We start from the raw sequence: 22,273 nt of genomic DNA on the forward strand, positions 1-22,273 counted from the left end.
CAGTTTCATGTTGCTAGCGAACACTACAAACAGTTGTACTGTTGTTCAGGACACATCATTTTTGATTATTTACGAACATTTCAGGACACCAATTGTGTTCTTAGGACAGTTTTAAGTTGATAGCGAACATTACGGACAGATATAGTGTTCTTTAGAACACTTTAATTTTTGTTTCTTTACGAACATTTCAGGACACCACGTGTGTTCTTAGAACAGTTTCAACTTGCTAGCGAACAGTACGAACAGGTGTGATGTTCTTCAGGACACCTCCATTTTCATTTATGTACGAACATTTCAGAACACTTGCACTTTCCGCGGACACTTTTATTGTTTTAAAAAAAAAAAAAGGAAACTATTCACAATACAATATAAAAATTAAACTTTATTTAACATATATTAATACTTTATGACAGAGAAGGTGAGGCAGAAACAGAAACAAAAACAGGAGAATTTGGGGATTCAACATGATTGGTATTCGGTGAAGAAGGGATGGAAATCTCATCAAAACGTTTTGGAATATGGATAGGGTTTGGGGATAATTGACTGGGATATGGTGAGGAGGGACAAGTACATGTGGGGCAATGGTACGAGGTTTTTGGTTTGAAATGATTTTCTACAAAAGTTTTTAAATTATTAAAATTAGCCAACAATACATCAATTTTTTCTTCTATATTGTGAAGACTGTTATCCATAACAGGGTTTTCTGAAGTTTTTTCTATTCTGGTATGCTCTGTACAAAAAAATAATATATATGTTAAATGTATATAACAAAATAATAAATACATGGTTTATATTATAAAGTGTTTACCATTAGTTTCACTATCTTGTGACATTTCTTCATGTGGGAAATTGTCCTCTAGCCACTCCAGAGTACTAGACATTTCTGTGAGAAAGAAAAAAAAAAAAAGATAATATATTTTTTAATCTAATACAGAAAGTTTATAAATATATGAGTAAAATGAAGTACACTTACTATTTCTGGTAAGATAAATCCTATGTATTCAGTGGGTCTGGTCTTGTTCTCAGTTCTGTTGTGTCTGTGAGGTAATTATGTTGGAAGCCAATTTATCTTCTTGTGGTATATTCCATTTCAGAACATATTGTATTTAAATGAATGGTTAGTGTGTTACATATATGGGTTACATTTCTTATGTATTACTATATATAATGTGTTTGTGTGCTGCTTTTTGAATTTGTTAAATGTTCCTATATTATGATATAACAATCAAACATACCCCACCACCCCCCCCTCCCACAGTTTTTAGGTAGTGGTACTGTTCTCCGAACATGTCCGCGAACGTTAAATAAGTTCGCGGACATCAAGTTCATAAGAAGAGATCTAGTCAGTTCCATATGACATGTATATAAAGTCAAAGTCATTATTGTTAAGTTGTGCTACTAAAAAACTATGAAATTCAGTGAAAAAACTTTGTTAAAGGGACGTTATGGTTAAGTTGCGCTACTAAAAACCTATGAAATTCAGTGAAAAAAACTTTGTTAAAGGGACGTTATGGTTAAGTTGCGCTACTAAAAACCTATGAATTTCGGTGAAAAAACTTTGTTAAAGGGACGTTATGGTTCCAAGTAAAACCGAAAAACCCTTGAAATTCGCCAGTTATGGTAAGCTAAGCAACCATAACTCGCGCCACCACCGTGCACTGCTAAGACTAACACCCAGGACATCAAAGATGACATCACAAATGTCATTGATGACATCACTCATGACATCACATGTGTATGTACTTCTCATGAAATATGTGTAGAAGGGATTCTTATTATGTTGCGAAAAAAGTGTCAAGAATCATTGCAAGAAATATACCCTAATAAGTGCATTGAACGATGCATTGATATAAATAGCATCCTATTATGGGGTTCTATCTAGTATACTAAGCTACTCATACAGAAACATAACATTGTGTGCAGCTTCTAAGAACACTCGCGGTGTCCGGGGAGTGTTCGTAGGGCGTGTCCTGAGGACGATGTCCGTATTGTTCTCTGTCAAGTTGAATGTGTCCTAAGAACACTCGCGGTGTCCTGAAATGTTCGCAAATAAACAAGATGGTGGTATTCTGAAGAGGCTTCTAAGAACACTCCCGGTGTCCTGGAATGTTCGTAGGGGGTGTCCTGAGGACGCTGTCCGTATTGTTCTCTGTCAAGTTGAATGTGTTCTAAAAACACGCGTGGTGTCCTGAAATGTTCGCAAATTAACAAGATGGGGGTGTTCTGAAGACGCTTCTAAGAACACTCGCGGTGTCCGGGGAGAGTTCGTAAGGGGTGTCCTGAGGACGCTGTCCGTATTGTTCTCTGTCAAGTTGAATGTGTCCTAAGAACACTCGCGGTGTTCTGAAATGTTCACAAATAAACAAGATGGTGGTGTTCTGAAGAAGCTTCTAAGAACACTCCCGGTGTCCTGGAATGTTCGTAGGGGGTGTCCTGAGGATGCTGTCCGTATTGTTCTCTGTCAAGTTGAATGTGTCCTAAGAACACTCGCGGTGTCCTGAAATGTTCGCAAATAAACAAGATGGTGGTGTTCTGAAGACGCTTCTAAGAACACTCGCGGTGTCCGGGGAGTGTTCGTAGGGGGTGTCCTGAGGACGCTGTCCGTATTGTTCTCTGTCAAGTTGAATGTGTTCTAAGAACACCCGCGGTGTCCTGAAATGTTCGCAAATAAACAAAATGGGGGTGTTCTGAAGACGTTTTTGAGAACACTCCCGGTGTCCTGGAATGTTCGTAGGGGGTGTCCTTAGGACGCTGTCCGTATTGTTCGTTGTTAAGTTGAAAGTGTTCTAAGAACTATCGCGTTTTTCTGAAATGTTCGTAGGGGGTGTCATGAAAACGGTGTCCGTATTGTTCGCTGGCAAGTTCAAAGTGTTCTAAGAACACTCACATTGTTCGCGGACATTAAAAGTTTCCCATAGATCATAGTTGAAATGTTTGACTTTATGGATGTGATATGCTGCGGTGGTTGCTGCCAGGGCATAGAGTCTTGGGTGCATGGCCATTTGGCCATGCACCCAAGACTCTATGCCCTGGCAACAACCACCGCAGCATATCACATTCATATTTGCTTATAACTTTGGGTGAAAAACAAATGTATAAGGAACAAAGGTATTAGATACTAAGGATGTGATATGCTGCTATGGTTGTCCTTATTATTGTATACTTACTGTTTGGTCTAGTAATGGGAGTCCATGTTTTTCTTCTTCATTTCTGTGATAAAAGAAAATAGCATGTTAGTATTAGTATTTTGTAATGACTTATTACATTGTATAAGCAATATCCTTTTATTTTTTTTCGACCCTCATATTTAGTAGAGTACAAATCAGAGTACTGTGCAATTTGCTCAGTTTCTGTATTTGTTGCTAAAATCATTGGGTCTGTGGGAGAAAACAAAATCCATGTTGGATTAAAAAAAAAACCTTTTTCTGTTATGCTACAGTTTATTTGTTTGTTTGTTTTCAGTGTTCACTTGTTGTTTCTGGCTAATGCATTATACTTTGCTTTGTTGTATTTTTTTTGGAGCAGTAACAGATTCTTCATTTGTTTTGATATTATAAAATTTTGGAGCAGTTAGATACCAATTGGCGTATTCTAACTGTCTATTTTTTTAATATATTTTAGTGGTTTTGATTTATCTATTTGGATATTGTTAAATTTTGGGACAGTTAGATACCAATTGGCGTATTCTAACTGTGTATTTTTTGGCCTAATTTAGTGGTATTCATTTATCTGATTAGTTGTTGTAGAATCTTTGAGCAGTTAGATAGCTTTTGGAGTATTCTAACAGTTTATATTTTTTTAACACAAATTTACTTAAAGGTTTAAATACAGTTTATTTATCAAATTTTGGTTTTAAGAACATCAAATAAGCGTTTGTAAGATTTGCTGGTAATCTCTGCTTTAGAGTAATGGTACTATCATTACATTCAAACCATCCACATTTCTTTTTTATATATGCAGTGTAGTGCCCTGAATTGGTTGTGGCTCCTGCGTGGTAGATTATACCTATTGTTGTGAAGGTTTTCTTACCAAGTGATATTTGACCATGTGTGAATCCAGTCAGCATGCAGTTGTTTTTGGTACCATCTGCATTGTAACATAGAAGCATTAGTATTACGTATTTACTATGTGTTTGTATAACTAACGTGGAGCGATTATCTGAATTGCAGGTAGAGCATGATCTACCATGGTTTGCATTTTGTACAAGTTGCTGAAATGGAATGGATTCACAATTTGGTAGATATATATATGAAGCGTTCATTGGGGATTTCTTCTTGTGTCACATTGTTGCAGAGAGTGCATATATGTTTCCACATGTATGAAATCTGAAAGATTTCATTTATAGGTATGTTTTTGCTTTCCAGTACTTGTAGTAAGTACATTAGAAATTCTTGTGGATCTTCCTGTGAGTTTATAGTGAATTTCACCATTCCAGCACAGTAGTCCAATTGTCGTCTTATTCCAAAAACACTATATGTGTTGTCAGGATTGTTTGCTGCATTTCTGTGAAGTACTAACATTTGCAAACACAATGGGTCTGTACTGTGTAAGTAAATGTTGTCAACAATTGGTGGTAATTGAAATAGAATATTCATTGCTACATTTGCATAGCAACTTACACCAACTATATTTGAGAATTTAAATGGTCCAGGTAGTTCTGTATCTAACTGCTTTTTTTGGAGTTTTTCTTCCTTCTTTAAAGAAGTACCTGGTTTACTTTCTCTAATTGATTCTTTTTTGTTTGTGGTACTTGATTAAGTATTAGTTTCTTTTACTCTCTTTGGAGGATTTGCAGTGACATCCTGTTGCATTTCTGTTTGATTTAGTTTTCTTTTACAACGTTTTAGTTTTTGTGGAACAGAATATGTGTTTAGATGGGGAGTGTATAGTGAGCGAAGTCTATTATATTCTAAAATGCAAGGAATATCAGCGTTTACTTTACTTGCATCAAAGTTGATTAGAAATAGACCGTCAAGTGTACGTAAGCGTGATAGTGCTACGTAGCTCATGCCTTCTTTAAAGACTGTGTTACCAATATCTATCATTGCTTTGTCTAGGGTAAGACCTTGTGATTTATGAATCGTGACTGCGTATGCAAGAGTTAGAGAAAATTGTTCTCTGCGTACATACATATCTTTGAAGAGAAGGAATCTAGCTGTTGAGCGTCCTATCCGTTTTACTTCTGAAAGTTTGTCAAAGAGTATATTGACAAACTGAATTTTGTGTCACGTGGGTATGTTTGAAAGCCAACAACTGGACCCAGTGCTCCATTAACTAGTCCTTGGTCCACGTCAAGGTTACGTTTAAGCATTACTCTGCAATTTAAGGATAATTTTAACATCTTTTCTAAGCCTGCTGTGTTTGAGATTGATTTTTCGAAATTATTTAGTCTTGTTGTGGCTTGGTCACACATGGGTAGTGTCATACCATGTACATCTAGTTTGTCTGTGGCGCTAATTTCCATTATTGGTTGCATTTCTTTACTTAACATTATTTCATTGAATTTGAGACAGCTTGCAAGAGTTGGCATTAAGGCCATACAATTGACATTTTTGTGGGCTAATTGTTCCATAACATCTGTAGCACATCCATTATCGCCATAAAGTGCATTAATGTGCCGGGTTTTCAATGTTGCTTCTGCTTCTTTAGAAAGTATACCAACTCTCAAACTTTTTAAAATGTTGGCATAAGTTAGATCTGCAGATTGGTGCATGTTTTCTGTTAATTCTCTGTATTGGAAATTTTGCCAAAGGTTGACATTTCCAATGCTGCCAACAGTTTTACGGCAGAGTTTTTGCCCTAATGTTTTAAAAATAGGTTCACCTTTTACTGGTGTTAATTGAAGCAGATCTCCAAAAACAATAATATGTTTTCCTGCAGAGCTCTTCATAGTCTGTTTTGAGTACTTCTTGTAATCTGAGGTGAATCAAAGCTAACATCAGGTTGGAGACGATGCTCACTTCATCTATTAGTAGCATTTTCATTTGTTTCAATACTCTGCGTAATTCCATTGCAGCTTCTGCAGAAAGTTTGTAATAGTCTAATTTGTTCTGGTGTTCTACTGGTAATAGTAGTAATCGGTGTAATGTAACACCACCTATGTTGTAGGCAGCTAAACCTGTGGGGGCAGTGACAACAGCTGACAGTTTGTTGTTTGTCAATTGTTGAAGGAACTTACTAATGATTTTGATTAGGAATGTTTTGCCAGAACCAGCTTCACCAATGACGTACAGTAGTATAGGTTTATAATTATGGCAGGAACATTCTTTATTTTCATGTTTTACACCATGTGCAATTTGTTTTGTTACTTCTTGAAAAATGCTACTTTGCTCATTGTTTAGTTTTGATTGTAGTATAGTTAAGTCTTCCTTATCTTCATACTGACACATGGTGTTTTCTACTTCTATCATAGCTAATTCTGCCTCATTTGTTATTAGTGGTTCTCCCAGTGGTTCTTGGCTTCCTGTTACAGAAGGTTGACTACTGTCAGGAGTATCCTTATCTAGCTGGGCTTGGAGTTCTTCTTCATGTTGCTGTTCATTGTGCAACATTGTTTTGTACTGTGTAAAGTTTACATCAGATATAGTGCTTTCATTTGCTTTGAAAGCATCCTCATATGAGTCATAGTTATCTAGTAATTGTTCTTCTTTTCTCCATGGTTTGAAGAGTTGTAGCAGGGACATGTAATATACTTCTTTATGTTGAGGAGTCTTCAATGACAATTTGATATGATTAATTAAATTTGGTTTAGTGAGTTTAACTAAGCTGCCTTCACAGTCTGTCACTCTATATTTACCTTTTTTTTCATAAGGTTTCATATTATTTTTGTATGTGTAGTTTTGGGCTATTTGGTATAGACACATGTTTTCCAAAGTATTACTTCTGTTTGGGTAGTATGTGTCCAATAAATTGTTTTTTAAAATGTCTTGGCTGTTGGGATCATGTTTGGCTATTGTTTCTATATCTTCATATGATTTTAGAACTCTTTTTCTAGATTTAGCTGGACCAAGACTTAGCCATACTATATTTTCAGATTTACCATACAATGAAGTACCAGTTAAACGATCAGCTGCTTCATAAGATCCACATTCTCTATGGGTGAGCATTTTTATGCCCAAGCTGTATAATTTCTGAGATACTGTTTTATCTGATGACAGGTCATTCCAGAGGTCTTGGAGCTCTGTCTTTTCTGCTTTAGTTAAGTATGCTGTGACATATCGTGCAACTGCAGTAGAATTGTCTGCAATGTACTGTACATCTATGTTTGCATTCCATAAGTGGGCAATGATTGCATTATAATCATTGAAATATTTTTCTTCTTCTTTTCTTTTTATGTAATATGTATTTTTAGGTGACTTACCTTTAACACTATGTCTAACTGAAGACATGAGGTTGTTTACTTGACCTGTATTTGTAACTGGTCTAGGGAAACCAAATCGGCATTTGGTGTAGTATTTGCCTTTGTTTTTGTATTTGCGACAACAGTATTTTCCACATTTGTGTCTTTGAAATTGTAAAATTTCTGCACGAAGATCACTATTTGTGGCTTCTGATGGAATTTCACAAGTGACATATTTTTCAATAAACTGTAAAACAGTGGCATCACTGTCTTGACCAAATTTAGGAGCATCTTTAATCCATAAAAGCATGTGGATATGTGGTGCTCCTCTGGCTTGGTATTCTTTTCTCCAAAAGAAGTGTTGCACTTCTCCAAGGGGAGGAACAGTTTTATTACAAATAAAATGTAGCATAGCAATGAAGCGATGGTGAAAATATCTTGAAACATTAACAGGATCCAAAGACAAAGTTCTCCAGGTGTTAGAATATCTATGTTTGTTTTGTTTTTATTTGATATGCGTAGGAAATCATGTAAATCTTCCCATGCATATTCTGCACAACTTAATGTAACAAACCAAGTGGGTGGGCCAAGGTTTCTGATCATACAGCGTACATCTCCATGACGTTGAAACCAGTACTCTTTAGTACCACGCATATTTGCTAATAGATTTGTAATATTTGATTGTAAAACCTCATCCTTTTGTTGCACTTTCTCTAATAATTGTGTAGCTGTCATATTTTGAAAGTGTGATCCTGATTTTAATATGTGTGCAACTCCGTAACATAAAGTTGCTAGTTCACTTTCAAAGAGTAGGTGGAATATGTATTCCACATTTTGTCTAAATCTGAGATCTTCAGAATACATCCGTAATGAGCGGTATTCTGAAGCTGATATTTGAATAGGTCTATCATCATACCTTCCTCCTTTGCCAGTAGGAAAGAGTAGAGGAAAAGCACGTGCTTCTATACTTTTTTCCCATATACTGATTGGCGATCCTTTTGTTTGATGCATTTGGTAAGTTTCCAGTAAATCTTGTACGGTGTCATTACAGTGCAAAGGATGAATTGTATAATGGTCTAAAGTATTTGATATTGTAGCAGGATCTAGTAGCTCAAATTGACCAGCTTCTTGTGTTTCTTGAATTATTTCAGTTGTATCTTTCAAGTTTTCTTCAATATTAATTTCTTTGTAATATTCATTATTCTCTTTAAGATATTGGAAGGCTTGTCTAACTTTATATAAATCTACCAGCTGTTGCCATATTTTTTTGTCTTTTCTAGGTACTCCATTTACTAATATGATTAAAGATTGCTGCATTGGACGTTGCACTCCTAGAGTATGCACATTTTCTTTTAGATTTAATGGTAAATAAACTACTTTTCCATGAATGCCTTTTACCAATTCAGAGGGAGGTAATTTTGCTGTTTTTGGTTGAAGGCGTATTATTGCTTGAAATGGGTGTACTGTTTGAATTATGATGCTCTCATATAAGTTAAGTTGTTGTAGAGGTTTTGGTACTGGGTATAATTCCAAATTATTTGTGATAGAACGTGAAGGAGTTTGGTTGTTGTCAAGTTTTGTAGTGCAATAACTGCAAAGTATTAAGGGCTCTGTTATTTCATATTTGTTTTCTGCTACAAGTTAGAGAGCTAATTCAAACCATTTAGAATCTTCATTGTCTTCTATTTTGTATGATAGGTCCACAGTTTTTGTGTTACTTTTACAAAAAATTCTACGGCAACATACACATACATGGTTTGGTACTTCAGCTGATGTACTTTTAAATTTTAGTATTTCTTTTTTGTATGTGTTTAGCAAAAGGTTGCCATGTGTAGAATTGTTGCTTAATTGGTTTAAAGCTATTTCATTCTGTAAATGGCTTTCACTTCCAAAATATTTTTTCTGGATATAGTGAATTTCTTCAAGTAGGTCTTTTGCTGTACTATGTAGAAGGATGTTATTTAACTTTGCTAGTGCTAAAGCAGGACTTTTAGCATAGTACAGTTTATAGACTAGATTTCTTATAGTTGAATGATGTGTTGATATCCTTTTGATATCATGGAAAGTGGTTTTACAAGTAGGTCCTGTAATGCAGGCCAATGAATGTCCTTGTAGTCCTGTGTACTTGCGCACTGGACAGGTATCTATATTTTGCAGTAATTTAATTTTGATTTTGTCTTTGCTTTTTACATATTTATTGAGGAATTGGCGTAAAGATTTGAAACATTGTTTGGGGATGTTACACATTGACGTGCATGGCCATTTGTACACTTGACGTTCTGATTCAGTTGAATGGAGGGGTAATTCTAAGTTTTCAGGGCATATTTTTGTAAGGAGTACTTCTTGTTCCATTATGGTATTATTCACTTTTTCATAACCTCGACCACTGCTATTTATGGCAATTGTATTTGTTTGCTTTTGTTTGTACGCTTCTTCATTAAAATATGGTTCTGTGCTCGTAGTGTGATTCCATTCACCTCCGCAGATACTTAAGAAGTTCTTTCTGTTGACATTTCGCTTATTGAGAAGTCTTTTTTGTAATTTAGTTATTGGTTTTGTTAGTGGTTTCATTTTGTTTAACAGTAAAATAAATACATTTCTTTTGAGAAGAATTGCACTGTCCATCAATGCTTCTAAGATTAATTTCCTACGATAGGTTTTAAGTTTTGAACCTGATTTCTCTCCTGTTTTTATAAGATTTTGAAGGACTTTGTGACGGTATATTTTGGCTAAAATACTTTTCTTGGTATGCTTACTTTGCACTATATTAAAATTTGAAGAAGTAGTTTTATCTGTACTGATAGCTGATTTTCTGTTAATTGTTTTTTGGTTTGTTTTACATTTCGATAGAGGAAGCGAAGTTGTTGTACTTGAAACTTCTTGTGTTTCACTAAATGATTGTATTAGCTGTTTTGTTTCAACTTTTTTTACAAATTCTGCTAGAGATGGATGCTTATGTTGGACACCTTTATTTTCATTTGCTCTACTTTTGCGTTGCTTTCTACGGACTTGACTTTTGGTAGGCATTCTTTAGGGTCTGTTGAAAAAAATAAAGAAGATATGGGTTGGGGTGTTCTGGAATGTATGTGTGCTGTGTGCATGAGTGTTTGAGTAAGATGATAATGATGTATGTAATGGTGTGTGATTGTGCATTGGGAACTAAAACTAGTAGGGATAGGTATTCTTGAATTTATGTGTTACTAAACTGGGGTTCAGATGACAAAAAAAAGTAAGCTAGTGGTGTGGAAAAGTACAAATAGTAAATCTAATGTATACAATTAAAACAGTTGTTTGTTCTATAATATGAACATTGTAGGGGTTCAGTTGGGTTATTTGTGTGTCCAAAAATAGAAATTTGTGGGCCATTCTGGCTGTAAATCGCTGTTTAAGACATGGAAATTTTTGGACAAAATGGTACAAAATCTCTATTTTTAGAAACCAAAATAGCTCGTATTAATGGTATAGTATATTTCATTAATAATACAAATATTATGGTGAAATTTTACTTACTTTTTTTTTAAATTAACAGGTAACTTCTTAGTTTTTCTTTCTTCTTCAAATTCGGCTGCTTCTTTTCAGGAAACTGGTCTTCACTGGTCTTGTAAAAGCTTCAAATTAGTAACTTTGTTTGTATATAGCACTGTTTTTAATTTAGATATTGATTTTTTTAATTGAAATCCTCAGTGCCTTCTGTAAAACCATTAAACTAATTTATTTACATAAGATACATTGCGTCAGTTCAGTACATATGATATGTTCTTAATGAACAAATTGTATTGAATGACTAACTGTAGCAAAAAAAAAATATCTTTACTATGTCTTGTGAAATTTATAATATATTAGTGAATACCACTATTTCTGTAAGTAAACTGTTCTAGGTAATAGCGCCTCAATGTCATGTCTAATTTAAAGTAATTAAGTAAATAAATAAATAAAAACAAAAAATATGAAATTGTATAAGTATTTTTATAAAGGTTTAAACATAGATTGTGTTTGCATGCAATTTTGTTTGAATATATGTAGTCTATATATTTCATTTAAAAAATCTTAGTTTAACATGATTTGAGTGTGTGTGTATAAAGAAAGTAAAAAGTATAAAGGTTTATAAGTGATAGTTGATTTTAGGAAATTGAAAAAAGTACAGTAAATTCCTTTTACAGATTTTACAAGGTAAAAGTCTGTTTGAAAATGTGTTCATCTACTATACAGAAAATATGCATACCTGAAGTTTGTGTTCATGCATATGGATATGTATGGAGCTGCAAGTAGAAATCTTGAAGACTTGTACAGTATTTCTGGTAGATGCTGCTTGCCAATGATATGACACTTGTACTCAGAGAGATTCAGAGTACATTTGCAGTGCTGATCTATGATGATGCAGTTAGATGTAGAGGTCTTGAATGTGATTGGTGCATGGTCATGTGATTTTTGAGGTACATCCAATGAGGGAATGGCAGAGAGAGTGTAGTGGAAATGGTAGAAGGGCTGTTCATGTTACGATATGTCCGCGGACATGGCGGTAGTTTGCGGACATCGGGAGTTACATCCGGGGATTTTTGGGTTCAGAAGTCATGCAAATGAGAATAAGCACTGAAAGGGATTGGTCAGGAAAGTTTGGTGGGTGTGTTGTGCCAGGAGAGATTTTCTCAGATACTCTTTTTGCTGAGAGAAGAAAAGATAGCTACGGCTGTGTGTTTCAGAAAACAGATTGTTTGGATTTTAGGAGATTCGTGGATTCATTGGTTGAAGGTGCATGCAGAAAGCTGTGGAGTAGCTGTAGATCTTGGATTCCCACATGTGGAAGTACACTGGCATGGAGTACGTGGAATGAAGTGGTTGGACTTGCTACCTCTCTGTGCTACTTTGGAGACAGAGCAACATCCAGACATAATTGTAATTCATTGTTGAGGGAACAGTTTAGGACATGTGACTGGAATTCTTTTGCAATTTGCTATGAAAGAAGGACTTAGGAAGGTTATGGTCATGTTTCCTAATTCTCAAGTGATATTTTCACGGATTGCGCAGAGACAAATGTGGCTTCGTTCTTCTTCATTTGGTCCACAAATGGAAAAAGCAAGTCGCAATGTTAATAAGGCTGTTTGTGGCTTTCTAAGAGATTTTGGCATGTCTTCTTTTCACAATGAAAATATTATGTGTTGTAGTGCATACATTTTTCGCAGAGTTGGAGTCCATCTTACTTATGCTGGCAATCAGATTTTTCTGAGAAATGTACAAAATACATTGCGACCTTTTTTGGAATTACAACAACGATTTTGAAGTAGATGTTAAGCATTTACAATTTTTGACTTGCAAACACCGCCCAAAGGCTCTTTTCAGAGCCACCACTTCTTTCCAGAGAAAATTACAATGTTTGTGATGGAGTAGCAACCCAATTTTTTTAATGTTCGCGAACTGTCCGCGGACTTCTAAAAAATACAAAGAGCCCTGCTTCATTTATTTTCCCTTCTATTTTTTAACTGGGAAAGGCGGCACTGAAAAGAGCCTTATTTTTTTTTTATTTTTGTAATTTTGTATTTTTTTTGGTTTTTCAGACACGACACACTAGGAGAGGAGGGTAAAGGAGGGTAAAGGGGGGGACACCAACCACAGGGATAAGAAAGGGCGAGCTGAGAGAGGAAGATGTAGAGTGGGATTTATTTGGGTAGTGAGCAGGTCTTCTCGTGCTCTGAGACGATAGTCTCAAAAGCACTCTGAAGTCGCTCCCCCCTGCAGAGTACTGTGTCACAGTACATACATACAACTGTGACCCTCGAAAGGTAAGGGTCATCAGCATTCTGTATGGCCTGTGAGGCAGCTTGAGAAAGACGCTGTCCCACAGAGGTGGTCCTTGTGGTGACAGGATCAGAAACAGAGGATGAAGTAGAGGAAATCAACCTGCTACGTTCTTCGCAAGGTACAACCCTGCGAATAGCCCCAGAGTGAAATGACCTCAGGTGTTGCTTCATAGTAGTGGTCCCAAAGCTGTACTTACCGTGCTTCCCGCGACTGAGTATCATTTTGCACTCATTGCAGGTAACACGGTTCGCACGAGCCTTAGGACCATTCCCATGAATGGTAAATAACCGCCACACCCAAGACTCACGCCTAGTGCTGGTAGTAGGGATTTCCTCTACCTCATTCTCATCATCCTCTTCTTCCTCCTCCGCATCCTCACTCCTGTTCCCCTCTTCAGGCCCTTGGGGAGGTGGTGGTGGTGGAGGGGGTGGGGGTGGTGCTGAAGCAGGTGCAGCACCAAGTGGCAGTTCAGCAGCCAAGGATGCCATCTCGATGATGGTGTAGTCTGCAGGTGGCAGCAAAAATCACTGTGTTCTGAAGAATAGCCAGAAACACAATGGGAATAAGCTCTTGGGCGTGGTCTTTTATAGGGGTGCTTGTGCGCGGTCCGCGGACATGCGCACTGTCCGCAGACAGATCGAACACAAAAAAAGGATCGGAAAGTTTCAAAAGGTATATAGAAACTCAAGATTGCTATGTGGGACTTGTGCCATGGTGAGATTTTATTGAAAAATATTATGGATTAACTGAAAATGTACTTTTAAATTGTTCGGGGACACGAACAGTGTCCGCATTTCAGGACACACGATGAGCGTGGGCGCGGTCATATGATCCGTTTGCGAACTAGTCCGCGAAGGAAGCGCCTGTCCGCAGGACACCAAGTGCACGGAGATTGGTTAGCGCATGCGCATTGATGTCCTACGGACACTGTTCGGGTTCTGAAGTAATTAAAAGTGCGTCACACGTGAAATGAACATTTCAGGACACCGCGTGTGTTCTTAGAACAGTTTAAACTTGGTAGCGAACAGTAAGGACAGATATAGTGTTCTTCAGGACATGTGTAATTTAGTTTATGTACGAACATTTCAGGACACCAATTGTGTTCTTAGAACAGTTTCAATTGGGTAGCGAACACTACGAACAGGTATAGTGTTCTTCAGGACACCTCCATTTTCGTTTACGTACGAACATTTCAGGACAACAATAGTGTTCTTAGAACAGTTTGAAATTGCTAGCGAACAGTACCGGACAGGTATAGTGTTCTTTAGGACACTTTAATTTTTGTTTGTTTACGAACAATTCAGGACACCGCGTGTGTTTTTAGTACAGTTTCATGTTGCTAGCGAACACTACGAACAGTTGCACTGTTGTTCAGGACACATCATTTTCGTTTATTTACGAACATTTCAGGACACCAATTGTGTTCTTAGGACAGTTTTAAGTTGATAGCGAACATTACGGACAGATATAGTGTTCTTTAGAACACTTTAATTTTTGTTTCTTTACGAACATTTCAGGACACCACGTGTTTTCTTAGAACAGTTTCAACTTGCTAGCGAACAGTACGAACAGGTATGGTGTTCTTCAGGACACCTCCATTTTCGTTTATGTATGAACATTTCAGAACACTCGCACTGTCCGCGGACACTTTTATTGTTTTAAAAAAAAAAAACGGAAACTATTCACAATACAATATAAAAATTAAACTTTATTTATTTAACATATATTAATAATTTATGACAGAGAAGGTGAGGCAGAAACAGAAACAAAAACAGGAGAATTTGGGGTTTCAACATGATTGGTATTAGGTGAAGAAGGGATAGAAATCTCATCAAAATGTTTTGGATTATGGAGAGGGTTTGGGGATAATTGACTGGGATATGGTGAGGAGGGACAAGTACATGTGGGGCAATGGTACAAGGTTTTTGGTTTGAAATGATTTTCTACAAAAGTTTTTAAATTATTAAAATTAGCCAACAATAAATCAATTTTTTCTTCTATATTGTGAAGACTGTTATCCAAAACAGGGTTTTCTGAAGTTTTTTCTCTTCTGGTATGCTCTGTACAAAAAAATAATATATATGTTAAATGTATATAAAAAAATAATAAATAAATGGTTTATATTATAAAGTGTTTACCATTAGTTTCATTATCTTGTGACATTTCTTCATGTGGGAAATTGTCCTCTAGCCATTCCAGAGTACTAGACATTTCTGTGAGAAAAAAAAAAGATAATATATTTTTTAATCTAACACAGAAAGTTTATAAAAATATGAGTAAAATGAAGTACACTTACTATTTCTGGTAAGATAAATCCTATGTATTCAGTGGGTCTGGTCTTGTTCTCAGTTCTGTTGTGTCTGTGAGGTAATTATGTTGGAAGCCAATTTATCTTCTTGTGGTATATTCCATTTCAGAACATATTGTATTTAAATGAATGGTTAGTGTGTTACATATATGGGTTACATTTCTTATGTATTACTATATATAATGTGTTTGTGTGCTGCTTTTTGAATTTGTTAAATGTTCCTATATTATGATATAACAATCAAACATACCCCACCAATCCCCCCCCCCCACAGTTTTTAGGTAGTGGTACTGTTCTGCGAACATGTCCGCGAACATTAAATAAGTTCGCGGACATCCAGTTCATAAGAAGAGATCTAGTCAGTTCCATATGACATGTATATAAAGTCAAAGTCATTATTGTTAAGTTGTGCTACTAAAAAACTATGAAATTCAGTGAAAAAACTTTGTTAAAGGGACGTTATGGTTAAGTTGCGCTACTAAAAACCTACGAAATTCAGTGAAAAAAACTTTGTTAAAGGGACGTTATGGTTAAGTTGCGCTACTAAAAACCTATGAAATTCAGTGAAAAAACTTTGTTAAAGGGACGTTATGGTTCCAAGTAAAACCGAAAAACCCTTGAAATTCGCCAGTTATGGTAAGCTAAGCAACCATAACTCGCGCCACCACCGTGCATTGCTAAGACTAACACCCAGGACATCAAAGATGACATCACAAATGTCATTGATGACATCACTGATGACATCACATGTGTATGTACTTCTCATGAAATATGTGTAGAAGGGATTCTTATTATGTTGCGAAAAAAGTGTCAAGAATCATTGCAAGAAATATACCCTAATAAGTGCATTGAACGATGCATTGATATAAATAGCATCCTATTATGGGGTTCTATCTAGTATACTAAGCTACTCATACAGAAACATAACATTGTGTGCAGCGTACAAGATGAAGGTATGATATTCGTAATGTTAATATGTTGAATAATGAAATGATAATTGTTTTCTTAATAGATTTTTGTGTACTGTGAAATATGTAATAAGTAGCTAATAAAACCCATGTATTACATAATTGCATTACTATAAACAAAACGCAAAGACACAAGAACACATACCAATATGGGTATATACAGGGAAAGTGAAGTTAGCAAAAAAGCACAAGTAGTAGCAGAAACAATTCATAACTTAACTGATTAGTTTCATGCAAATAAATGATTGCTCTGTTTCAAAGCTATTTACCCTATGTATATGTATCACTTGATGTGATTGGACCCTAAAGAAAGTAGTGTGAGTACAATGTATACAAATATGACCATATACAGGGAAAGTACAGCCATAAAAAACAACAACAGAACTATCAGAATGTGCTCATAAGTCTAGTGATTATCTTTATGCACAAAAAGGATAGCTGTCTTTCAAGCTTGTGTTTTCCCATATGTATATGTTTCATATGATGTGACTGTACTCTAAGGGAATTACTGTAAGAACCTACTAGAAGGATATGTCTACAAATAAAATAAAATTCTTAGTTTCTGACTGTTATATGTAGAAAACCATGTGGCCTAGATATGTCAGCAAAAGAAAAAATAGTGAGCCTGACATGTGATGTCATCAGTGATGTCATCAATGACATTTGTGATGTCATCTTTGATGTCCTGGGTGTTAGTCTTAGCAGTGCACGGTGGCGCGAGTTATGGTTGCTTAGGGAGGACCCTGGAAAAATGGAAAAAAGGACAGGTGTTAGAATATTCTGAGGGGAGCATTACCACTATAAATAGGAAAGCTACCAATGCATCACTATAATAAAAATACCACAATTTACCACAAAAATAAAACACCCTAAGATTAGGTGTAACTCCTCCAGAAATTATTTCCAATATTAGACAACACAGTCCATTTAAACAAATGGAAGACATTTAGTTATTGAAACACCATTGTTTGCTTTGCTGAATAACCACAAGTATACTACAAGCCTCAACTCTGAAGAAAGCAAAGACAAACATGAGGCTGAACAAAGGCAGTATCCCATCCAATGAACTGCGGCTACTGTAGATCATTGCCATCATGGCAAATATACCAGAACCAGTGATTTTCCTTCCCCAGGGATGTGGTGAACCAAGAATCAAATGGCATGAATGAAAGGAAGATTTCCTGAAAATCACTTCGGCTGTAAATGGTCCAAACTATTCAGAGGACAGGAAAGATGCCTTGGACAGGAAATTCACCCTGGCTATTTTAAAATTTAAGGTGTATTTATTTGGAAGGAAGTTCATAGTTTGCACCAATCATAAGTCTCTTATAGCCATTTTTAACAAGTAGGGTTTGGATGGTGTATCCAGACGAATTTCAAAATGGATCACACAGTTACAAGGTTTGCAGTTTGTTGTGGAACATGTGAGTGGTAAAAACAAAGTAGTCTCAGCTGTTTTATCCTTGAAGGCAGTGGTTTTGAATAATGATGTGGAAACACTAGATGAGGAAAATATTAGTGAAATATTTGGTGTGGAGGAATATCTTCAGGAGTAGGATTGTTTAGCGGCATGTGTGGAAGATGCTGACTATCAGGAGACCATGAGAAAGACGCTGCTCAAGTGGAGGTGTAACAATAAAGAGGATGTAAAAGAGAAATTAAGAGAATATAGGAGAGTCAAAGATGAGATATGTGTCATAGGACAGCAACTGGTTGTACTTGAAGGCGTGCATGAGAACATTGTAGATCTTGGTCATAGGTCCTAAATAGGAATCAGTAGGACAAAAACGCTGATCAGAATGGATTTCTGGTGGCCAGGGATGGATGTATTTATTGAGGCAAAGATAAAAGAGTAAGAGTAATGTAGAGACAGTGACAAGGTGTTGAGAACGAGAGCACCCCTAATGATACCAGATAGTATATGTTATTGTCGTGATGGATTTGCTCACAACGTGCCCAGAGGTTGGGGTAGTCAAAAACATCACGTCCGACATTTTTGGAAACCATGTTCTGGTGGGAGGTTGGCTTGCAGCTATTGTGTCAGACAATGGTAATCAATTAATTTTGTGTGACTTTCAAAGTTGATTGGTCAGGAATGAGGTCAAACACAAGAGGACAGCGCTTTGTCATCTCCAAAGCAATGGGCGTGTAGAAAGATTTAATAGGACACTCATGGAGGAATACGCATTACGGTAAAATTTGGTGATGATTGGAAGCAGGACATGATTTGCTGAGTATTTCAGTTTAGGAACACACCCCATCCTGTGAATGGTGTCACTCTCTTTGAACTGACGCATGGTCGGAAGCCAAACACCCCGTTGATACCTGGATGGATGGGACATGCGAAAATTGTGACGGTTGATATTCAGCCAGTGAAAGAGAGGTGAGACAAAGGGGTCAGCAGAGTAAAGGGTGGTATGATGTTAGACAGGGTTGTAGTTTGAAGAATGTCAAGAAAGGGGATGAGGTAAAGATACAACTCACAAGGTGGACCAGAAAAAACATTCAAAAATTCTCCTAAACCAAGACAGTGTTAGATGATCTTGGTAATGCAATTCGGTTGGAAGGTGGAGAACTTTGGAATAAGGAACGTGTTGTGAAAATGTAATTTGTGTAGATATCCTTAACAGGTTTCCTCTTTCATGTTCAAAGGGAAGGAGGTGTGATGTAATTGTAAAAAGTCTTCACTGTACATAGTTCAAGTTACCAGTGCTTCTGTGATCTCATACAATTCTGCATAGAACAATTCCCTTGGTAAGAATGATAATGTAGAGACATTTGAATTTTATTGTAGGAACTGAATGAGTTGAAGTGCTGGCCAAAGGGAGAGAGCTGCAGCCTTACCTGAGTTCCTGAATAAAGCTTCATCAACCCAACCAGTAGTGTGGACATTTACTTGGAATATAATAGGCTGCACCGCCCTAGCATCATGGGAACAGTCTCCCTGCTCGGGAGAAGTGACGATAAGTAGTGACTCCTCACAGAGGGCAGGGGCAACATTCTCAGGAATGCGGATTATGGAAAACTGGCACTGTTGGCACTTTTGGCCCTCTCTATGGCATTCAACACATTGGTCTTCAGAAATCTGTTTTCCTGATTGTCAGACGTCAGAGGGACCAGCCTTAAAGCAATTCAGTGGTTCTTGTCTTTCTTGGAAGAATGGTAATCATCGTTTGCCATCAGAGAACTCTACTCTGATTGGCTTATCATCGAGTGTGAGGTTGCTTAAGGTTCCCTGATCTAACTGATACTATTTAAGATCTACATGGACTCTGTTTCCTTGTGTTACTATTTTCCCATACATTGACACTTGTATGCAGGCAATACTCAAATTGTACATCAAACTGGGAATGCTGGAACATAATTAGATGATATGGGAAAGTGTCTCAGTGCATCTTGGACTAGGTCTAACTGGTTGCAGCTGAATGCAGGAAGAACTGAGATTATGTCTCCTTATAATAGAACCATCATAACTGCCCTGTCTCAGCTCTGCCTCTTTTACTGTGTCTCCCGGTGCCTGGAGGCAGTACGTTCAGTGGAGGCCTATGCATCCCATCTCAAGATGGCTGACGCATACTCAAGCATAGTATGTTGATGTTGTCCCACTACACGGAAGATAACTGGCTTGCCTGCAACCGTTCTGACGTGTCTCAACGCACCATGTTCCTGGCAGAGTAGATGGCTGCTGTTTTCTCCAGTGAGTTTTTCGTGGTTCCTGATTCCCTTTCCTTACTCCTGCCTCCACCTTTCCTCCTCCTGATCTTACTCCTTGCTCTCCTCATTAATCATTGAAGTGCTGGGGAAATACTCTGGTGCATCACCTGCTCCTATACTTCATGGCAACCTAGGACTTCGGCTACCTTCCCTTTCTTCAGCCTTCCATGTATTATCAGCCCATCTGGAGGTTTTTCATGGCTTCGCCGTTTTTTCTCCAGTATTCTGCCTCTCCTGGAGCTCGTATGGCACATTGTTTTGCACCTACACTGCTGGCCATCTGGCTTCCAGAAAGGACAGACTATTCCTGCGACAAACAGAATATTGTCGATGATCCCTGGTAAGACCTGTCGCCGACAGCCTCCCCGGCTTCCTTCACCCTTCAACTGACATCAATCTCAAAACAAAACAAAATAGGGTATTGGGGGGATTAGAACCTTTCTCTAAGGCCTCATGTTCTTGCTACAGAAAGCTCAGGCTTTTTTTTTGTTGTTTAAACTTCAGGGAATGTTAGAAGAATGTATCCCTAAAAGGAACGTATTGTGGTAGTAGGCAGCCTCAGGAATTCTTGCTGGAATTGCATTAATGCACTATTGAATTCTTGCTGCAATTGCATTAATGCACTATTGACCAGGGCACTGCTGAACTTTGTGTGCCGCTTTTAAGTATCCCAGACTGGCACTGTATGCTTGATCTGTGGGCTATGTAGATGGGATTGCATGTCATCTCTGAGGCTAGTCTTTGAAATGCCTGGCTCCATTACATTTGGTTACCCAGCTAAAGAAATGTCTGCCCTCAAGAACCTTAACTTTCTTCTGATGCAGAGCATTTGATTGTAACCAGGGTCAGATGTGTCACATTAGGAGGAAGGAGTTTCAGTTATAAAGACCCAGTAGCCTGGAATGATCTGCCCAGTGCGCCAACCTGAACAGTTTTCAAAGAGAGCTTACAGCTGCTGGCTTATGGTAAACCCACTCTTTCAAGTATTAATGTATCCGTGGGATGTCTGCAACTTATATCTTTGCTTGTTTTACCTGTTGCCTGATACCATTTCTAACATGTTATCTTTATTGCTTCCATTTCAATGCCTGTAACGTGTAATAACTTGTAATACATTACATGTAATAACTTGTAATACATTACATGCTTGTGTAATTTGTAAGTTCCAGCGCCCAGATGCCCCAGGGCTTTGCTGCGCTTTACAAATAAATAAAATACAAATACAATACAAACTTTGAGGAAGTATTCTGTAAAGAAGCAGTTAATATAAATGTATTGAATTCATCAACATTTCCAGTGTAGAATTCCTATAGAACATCACATAGGCACTCTATCAAATTTAAGGTTTGCACTAACTTTCAGACTGATGTTGGGCTCTGCTGACATCCAAAATCTATGTCAAAACCAGTTCAACTGGTCCTTTATGAGTTTTGTTTATCCTTACTGATTTTCTACTGCCGTTCATAAACTTGGAGGGGTGCACCTCTGAACTCTGCAAATATCATCTACCAGCACACATGGTATATACAACCGTCCTGCTCAGAGACATCAACTGTCAAACTGAGAGGAGTACAACTTCCAGTACATGGACCGCTCCCCTGCACTGCTTCATCAGTGTAAGCCAACCAGAGATGAGACTACCAGACAGAGAATGCACTGTTGCTGAGGGCAAATGCTTAAAGAACTGTGACATAATGAGCTATCCCCTCTCCACTCCAGGATTTAACCTTTTAATCTTTGTGTACATGTTTACTGGTATAATCAAGACTTTCTTTAAGGAATATGTGTTTGCTGTTTGCAATCTTTTCGAGGTATATGTCCATTGCATTATTTATTTGGTTATTGCTGTAGGATATGTGGACCAGATGTTCTGATCTTGTTCTGTTCTTTTACAGATGTCCTGCCTAGAACTCCATGGACCTCTTGTAGGCCCCAAGTGGCACAATCCCCCATTTAATTCTACACCAGAGTGGGGATTCTGCATGCAAATCCTATTGTGGAGAAACATTTCACTTGCACTGCTCTCCTTTAAACCTCATATTGCCTCACCCTTTTTGAGATCACCAGAACAATCAAGTGCATCTAAGGTGGGATTGATCTTTGCTGGCTGGTCCATAGAAGGCCCGCCACATGGAGCAGGATCACAGG

General features: G+C 37.3%; 1 protein-coding gene across 4 annotated transcripts in view; it reads right to left on the bottom strand.

The window, feature by feature from the left end:
- The window catches only part of RERG (RAS like estrogen regulated growth inhibitor), an 881,812-nt gene that overhangs the window by 71,422 nt on the left and 788,117 nt on the right, over positions 1-22,273 (bottom strand). The gene's annotated exons all lie outside the window — the stretch shown is intronic.

The sequence above is a fragment of the Ambystoma mexicanum genome, chromosome 12 (assembly GCF_040938575.1).
Source record: "Ambystoma mexicanum isolate Mex_15411 chromosome 12, UKY_AmexF1_1, whole genome shotgun sequence".
In the NCBI taxonomy this organism is placed as follows: Eukaryota; Metazoa; Chordata; class Amphibia; order Caudata; family Ambystomatidae; genus Ambystoma; species Ambystoma mexicanum.